The sequence below is a fragment of the Anser cygnoides genome, chromosome 2 (assembly GCF_040182565.1).
Source record: "Anser cygnoides isolate HZ-2024a breed goose chromosome 2, Taihu_goose_T2T_genome, whole genome shotgun sequence".
NCBI lineage: Eukaryota > Metazoa > Chordata > Aves > Anseriformes > Anatidae > Anser > Anser cygnoides.
In genome coordinates, this window is record NC_089874.1 from 77,590,968 (window position 1) to 77,597,798 (window position 6,831).

The 6,831-nt window shown below is 41.3% G+C and overlaps 1 protein-coding gene across 8 annotated transcripts in view; it reads right to left on the bottom strand.

Moving 5' to 3' along the window:
* Window positions 1-5,491, bottom strand: part of CDH12 (cadherin 12) — a 564,885-nt gene extending 559,394 nt beyond the window's left edge. For all 8 annotated transcript variants that reach the window (XM_066992499.1, XM_066992497.1, XM_066992498.1 and 5 more), the window contains exon 1: window positions 5,022-5,491. The gene's annotated coding sequence lies outside the window, so the exon portion shown is untranslated. The remainder of the gene's footprint in view (window positions 1-5,021) is intronic.
* Window positions 5,492-6,831: the final 1,340 nt, after the last annotated feature.

Below are 6,831 nucleotides of genomic sequence, written 5' to 3' on the forward strand. Positions count from 1 at the left end.
GATCTAAAAAACCAGTGTGCCCAAGACAGTATATTTTACTCATGTTTTAGTCAATAACAATGCAGACTCTTCAGTAATAAGAAATGATTAATACTTCATTGTACTTGTCAGGAAAAACAAGTACCTTCTTTAAGAGGGAGATTCTGAAAACCACACTGGAGCGCGTGGAAATCATTTCTTAATATTAGGTGGACACCTAAGTGGCATCCTGAACTGAGACAGACATAACCATCTATTTGAATTGAGGCCTCTGAATAGCAAATTGCATTAAAAAGGGATGACTGAATCTGTACTCCATCACCCTGTTTTTTACCTTATATAATGTATACCTTAATAATAACCCTGCCAGGTTTATACAGTGGAATCTGGCACTATCACAGTACAAAATAATGCTCATTTGCAAATATACCCCAACATATCACTTCCGCCAGTTACTGGACATTACTGCTATGGCAGGACACTTATAAGACCACACAGCTCCTAACTCTAGACCAGTATGAGTGAATATAACAATTAATATACCACAGCAGAGCCTAGGCTCTTTCTCCCCATAGAAGACTTCTAGGAAAGTGAAATCTAGAGTGGGAAAACAGAAGGGCCATCTCTTGCATAAGATGTTTTATTTCAATCCCTTCAGTGAACAGTAAGTTGCCCAAGAAAAAGCAAGAATCTCATGATATTTTTCTTAACACAGTTATAACATTTAACACTTCAGGCAACATCTCTTCTTAGCAGCATTTGGCTACCCAGTCTCTCTTGACGCTGTGCTCCATAACTCATTGCTTTGTGATACCTTAAACACAGTAAGTGCTATATTAACTCAAATTCTCTTTTCCTTTAAAAATGTCTCGTAAAAATGTCTCTGTTTAAAAGGTCTGTATAAGCACACCCAGACTTGTGTATACCTAGAAATGCTTTAACTGGAGGCATTTTTCTGAATTATTTTAAAAATCAGAATAGTATTTGGCCTCATATAACAAATACCATGTTCCAGATCTCTCAAAAGTGCTTTGCAAATGAATAGCTTTGAAGCCAACCAATATAGTGATTCTGTAGGTAAATACATATCATTTGAAGTGGTGCAGATAAATGTAGAGGAATTACAGTTTCTTGTCTTAACACACAAATAGAAAAGCCATGGTTAAATTAAGAAAAATCAAGACAGTATGGAATCAATGTTCATTTTTCGTGTTCTGTTTCTCACCTGCCTCCATTAATGTTTGCATTAATTGTTCTATTAGTTTGCAGGTTCAAACACATCAGCTGTCAGAAAGGATTGCTGATGTGGAAATGAAGTGGAATTACGAGGTCATAATTTTGATCTTGTATACATGCATGTGTTTTGTTTGTTTGGTTTTGTTTGTTTTGTTTTACTTGTTTTTTAATGTATTTACACTATAATGTAACTGACCTAGATTTTCAGAAGAGGATGACACTTCTACTGGAGTTATTCAACAATTTCTTTATTTTTGCTTTTTTTTTTTTGTCTGAAAATTATTCAGAAAACAGTATAGTATTCTGAAAGGCAAGAAGCAGAATTGTTTAATAGAAATACAAATGATTTTTTTTCCAAAACCTCTTGACTGTGAATTGGACAACTGTCATAACCAAATCAAAATGCAAGTCATCATCACAAAACGATTTCATACTATACTCACATCTCTACTATTAACTCTATTGTGTGGTACTGCAGTACAAGACAGAACTTTTACCAACATTTGATTACTGTTAAATAAGCACTTATTGATGTACATTGTTGGAATCAGAACTAGAATCATAGAATATCTGAGTTGGAAGGGACCCACAAGGACCATCTAGTCCAACTGCTGGGTTCCTAAAGAATCACCCCCAAAAAATAAAAATAAAAAAATAAAAAATTCAGATCAGTGTATGTCAAAAATATAGCTTCTAAAGAAAAGATATCCATGAAAATATATTTTGCTTCTCGGTTGTAACAGTTTCAGACACCTATGTAACATCTAGAAACTAAGAACACAGATGTATCTTTACAAGCATAAATATAAGAAAAAGCAATATATTCAAGAGCAACAGGTATATCTCCCTGGGCAGACACCGTCATCTTCAGAATGATGTATGTACAGAAATTCTTTTCATACACCTTCCTGAGAAAGTTGATAATTATGATCAGCTATGCCTCACAAGAGAAAAAAGTGTTCCAAGTATTTTCTTTTGTTTTTGTATTTTAAGAGTCAATGAGCGCATAAGAAACCGTGAGCATTGGATCAGTTTTCTAGTACGACACATGCGTGAAGGAAAACCCCACACTCTCCAAATGAGATGGCTGCACATATTTCCGTGGCTGTACATACAGCAGACATGAGTCTGGGTACCCACCCCCTCCACTATAAAGACAATGCAAATTCATACCCTGACTTTATCCTCTCTGTTTTACTGTAACATTTTCATTTTATGTGTGCATGTCTGAATAGCTTAGAAAGGTTAATATCAGACCGAAAAATCCTATGAGGATGCTACAGTTTACCTGAGTGCTGGATGACTATAAGAATATTTGAAGAATTTGACAATGCTTTGCACAGTTCTGTGCAACCTACCCACTTCATTCATTCTGCAATAACTGTTTACTTACTTAAACACCTTTTCTAAACCTTTTATGAAGCATTTATAACTACACCTTTAAGATAGCATGATAGAAGTATGCAGATAAAAGCAATAAAGACAGAAACATCATGCAATTCTCCTATTACACAGGTGTCAACAATTTCTAAAACATTCTTGTGCAGGAGAGTATTTAAAATGTTCTGAATAGTGAAAAAGCTGTCAGCCTAAAAATTATTTAAGGAAAAGCAATTTAGGAATTTGCCAGCCTATAAAATTTTAAAATCAACTGTAGCGCTACCACTGAACTAATGGGTTATTTAAGGTTGAAAGAAAGCAAAATAAGCATTTGCTTTCCTTCTGAATACTCATTACTAGTCATCTTTTTCTTCAGAAGAACAACACCCCAACTGATGGATACAAAATAAGAAACTGCATATAGCAAGGCAACCGTAACATTTATATTTGCCTTTCTGTTATCTATTCTATATTGCATGTCACTGCAACTGAAGCAGTATTTCTTCATATACAGCTGTTAAACATAAAAAAAAAAAAAAAGGCAAAAACAAACCCACAAAGTATTGAGTATTTGCAGAAAATTCTGTCTACATATTGTGAACAGAGAGGAAACTGTGGGAGATCATATTATCTCTGTCTGGTACACCATTCAACAGAGTAAACAAATACCAGACTTGACATTGAGAACAGTTCTTTGTTTTTTTTTGTTTTTTTTTTTTTTTTTTTTGAGGGGGGGGGGGGTAAGAAGGGTCGGGTGAGGGGCCACAAATTAATTTAAACTAAGTAAACTTGTGGCAAAATGTTATATGTACTTTGTCTCTGAGAAAGCCAAATACATTTCTTTTTAAAAAAATAATTTCAACATAAAAAGAGAAGCGTCTCCAAAACCTTCCCCAAAAGAGAACCTGTTTTCTCTGTGCCCCCTCTAACAGGGACCCAGTCCCAGCGAAGCGCAGCGCCAGGTACCGAGTTGGATTAGCTGAGCTGGACGCCTTCGCTCCGTGTGCCGAGATGTTCCAGAGCACTCAGATCAGATCAGCAATTAACTGCTTATGACTTCTGCACCGCAACCATCTGGCTTTCAGATCTGGGGAAGTATTTTGTAAGAAGCCTTGAAACCTCTCAACAACATGCTGTGATCAACGAAAGCTCTAGTAAGATGTTCAGAGAGCTGAAATAAAGACCTCCTGACCAATTTGTGCATTTCCTAAAATCCTGTAATCAGGGAAACATCTCAATCCTGATCTATTTTGTATCTGGAATGAAACCACATACACAGCAAAAGGTACACTGTCAGAAGACCTACTTAGTATTCCTGTATTGCTAGCTTTTTTTTTGTGATCTATATCTGAACTTGAAAATAGGGAAAAATTCCCAATAACCCTAAGTGTTCATTGATGCCATCCAGCACTAAAATAGTCTGCCTTCCTTTTTAGCTCTGTATGGATATTTGCAGGTACAGAAACAAATGCTGTTAACCATCACTCCATACATGCAGAAATTAGCACAAAGTCCATCACCACCACAGCATGCTTTGGAAACACAAGAACCATGCAGCCTTCTTTAATCTAAACTGAATGTTTGGAACTGAGACTCCAAAGCCACAAAGCCATCCAGATCCGAAGAGTATGTGAAATATTTATCAAGGTAAGTATCTTCACACAGTTCTGTTACAGGCATACTCACAGCATGATTTATAATTCAGGGCTAAACTCTCTGTTAAAACGTTTGTAGGATTATGTATGTCCTACTGCTCATCACATGACTCATTTGTAGAAGATAAACTTGAAACATTGCAATAACAAAGCATGGATTGCATTTGAACATCTTGTATGTCAGGGCTGCATTTTACTTCTCCCTGCCAAATCATTTCTGCAGTGCCTTTTTTTAAGGGAGGAGGCTGCTCAGGTGCTTTCAAAGTTGCTTCAAGTCAAATTCCCCCTTCTTACCTTCTTTCTTTTAATTGCACCTTAACCCTTTAAAGGTCAACACTGCAGAAATCCTCCCCACACCTTCCTTCACACGCACAAAAATGAAGGAGCATTTAAAAAAAACAAAACCCGACATGAAACCACGTCAAACAGGTTTGCCTCAAGTTTCCCACCGTCACTCCCTGGTTCTCCCCTCCAAGCGGAGGGCTCCCTGGCTGTGCCCGCTGCCTGCCCGCCGTCCCCGGCACCGATCCCGCTCCCGCCCCACAGGGGTCGGCCGGCCCCATAGCTCTGTACGGTGTGGGCGCCCACCCAGCGGGGATGCAGGCGCAGCCCCCGGCCCAAGTTTGCAGAACTTGCCCAAGTTTCGCGGGGCCAGGCCGCCTGCCCGCGCCACCCCCGGCGGCTCCCCCATGCTGCGGGCGCCCCACAGGCAGCCCCACAGCGCAAAGCCGGCTCCCCCCATCCATCCATCCATCCCGGCCGGAGCCCTACCTGCTGCAAGGAGCCGCAGCAGCAGCAGCAGCATGCACGGCAGCAGCAGTGTGCGCAGCAGCACCAGCAGCTCCTCTTCCTCTGCCGGGCGAACCTCTGCCCTTGGCGGGTCCCCCCGCGCTCAGCGAGACCCCGGGGCAGCCGAGGCAGGTGGAAAGCCCTGGCGGCTTCCTGGCAGGGCTCGGCTCCCTTCTCAGAAAGGGCCGGCCGTGGCTCCCCGCCGCCCAGGCGGCTGATCGATGCCTGCTCCTCGGCAGCAGCCCCGGCTCCGCAGCGGCTGACGGCGAGCAGCCAATTGCCGGCGAGGCTCCCCTCCCGCAACCCCCTCCCACGGAAAATTTTCCCCTTTGAAATGTTATGAGTTGGGAAAAGTAGTTTTAACCCCTTGCTTCGAAACCACCCGGCCCTTCTGGAGCTCCACCCAGGCTCTTGGATGCTTCCTGCACGGGGAAAAGCGCGGACTGGCTGAAACGTCCCCCCTTGGTCTCTCTAAGGCTTCAGTGGGAAAGCCAGAAGATCTCAAGCTGCGGTCAGCCAGCTGACAGGATGATGCCTTTGCCATCCAGTAGGTGTAATGCATCACAAAACCGAACAAAAAATCCTGAGAAATTACGTTACAATCTATCATCCAGATATCATCATCGTTTCCCCACCACCAGCCTTTCTGTATTTCCAATCATGAAACACATCTGAACTGCAATCAAACATTAAATAACTTAAAATGTGGCATATGCAGTCAAAAGATGGAGTCAGGAGAGAGATTTTTCTTTGGCTAGTGCTGCAATTTATTTTATGGATAAGGTTTTCTCATTTCATCAAGAATGCTGAGTGCTTTACATTTTAAGGAATAACTTTACTCTTACATCCTCAGCATAATCATTGCTGCTTTCTTGTTTGTTTTCTTGGTGTTTATTTGTAGGCAAGAACTGTTGTGAAGCAGGTAAACTCTGACAGGCTGTATTTCTAAACCAAGAGCAAAAAAGCTATGTGGATTCTTGTAAAGAAAACATTTTAAAAGGACTTAAATTCTGAGGAAAAGGATGGATAAAATATACAACCACAGAGGTATGTTGGCCACACAACCCTAAGCCTGCCCCCTTTCACATGGACAATGCAGTCTTCATAACATTGCAGTATCTTCAACTTTGTACTTGGAAATTAGGCAACCAGCCTAGTAAAAACACACTGAGGTTTCCTCTGCTTAGCTGATACGAGTGCAGTGCTACGTATAACATAGTGCTCACTTGTCAGAGACGGGCAGATGAATTACACATACATGCACAGATTTTAAAGTGGCAGGCAGCAACTTCATTAATTTTAGCCAAATAGAGAAAACAGGCTACCTGTGCAGTGAAACACAAAGCAGCTCTCACGCAGCACGGGAGGCCTTCCTTTCAGCCCACCCATCTTTCCGTGGCTGAAGCAAAAAGTAATCATGTCCTTCAGCATCACGAAGACATGGTGCAGAGAGGTTTGGCTTCTAGCTAGTGGGCGATTTTCAGCCTATTAGGATGGGTCACAGGACCTGCAGCCTCAGTCTCAGCAGCCGTCTTTCCCAAAAGAAGCTTGGGGGAAAGTGTAGGGTTGATGTCAAAACAGCCAAAGGACCACAGAGGTTAGGCTAAGCTAGGACAAGCAAAGTTTCTCTGTCTTAGAAGAGTGGCTCTTCGTGAAGAAAGGTAATGGAGTCCTGTCTTTGGAGTGGAGAAAGCTGAGAGTGCCGTGACATATTCAAATAACTCTGAGGAACTCAACAAATCCAACAATTTCATTTCCTGTCCATCATGTGAATAAGACCTGAAAGTGTCTA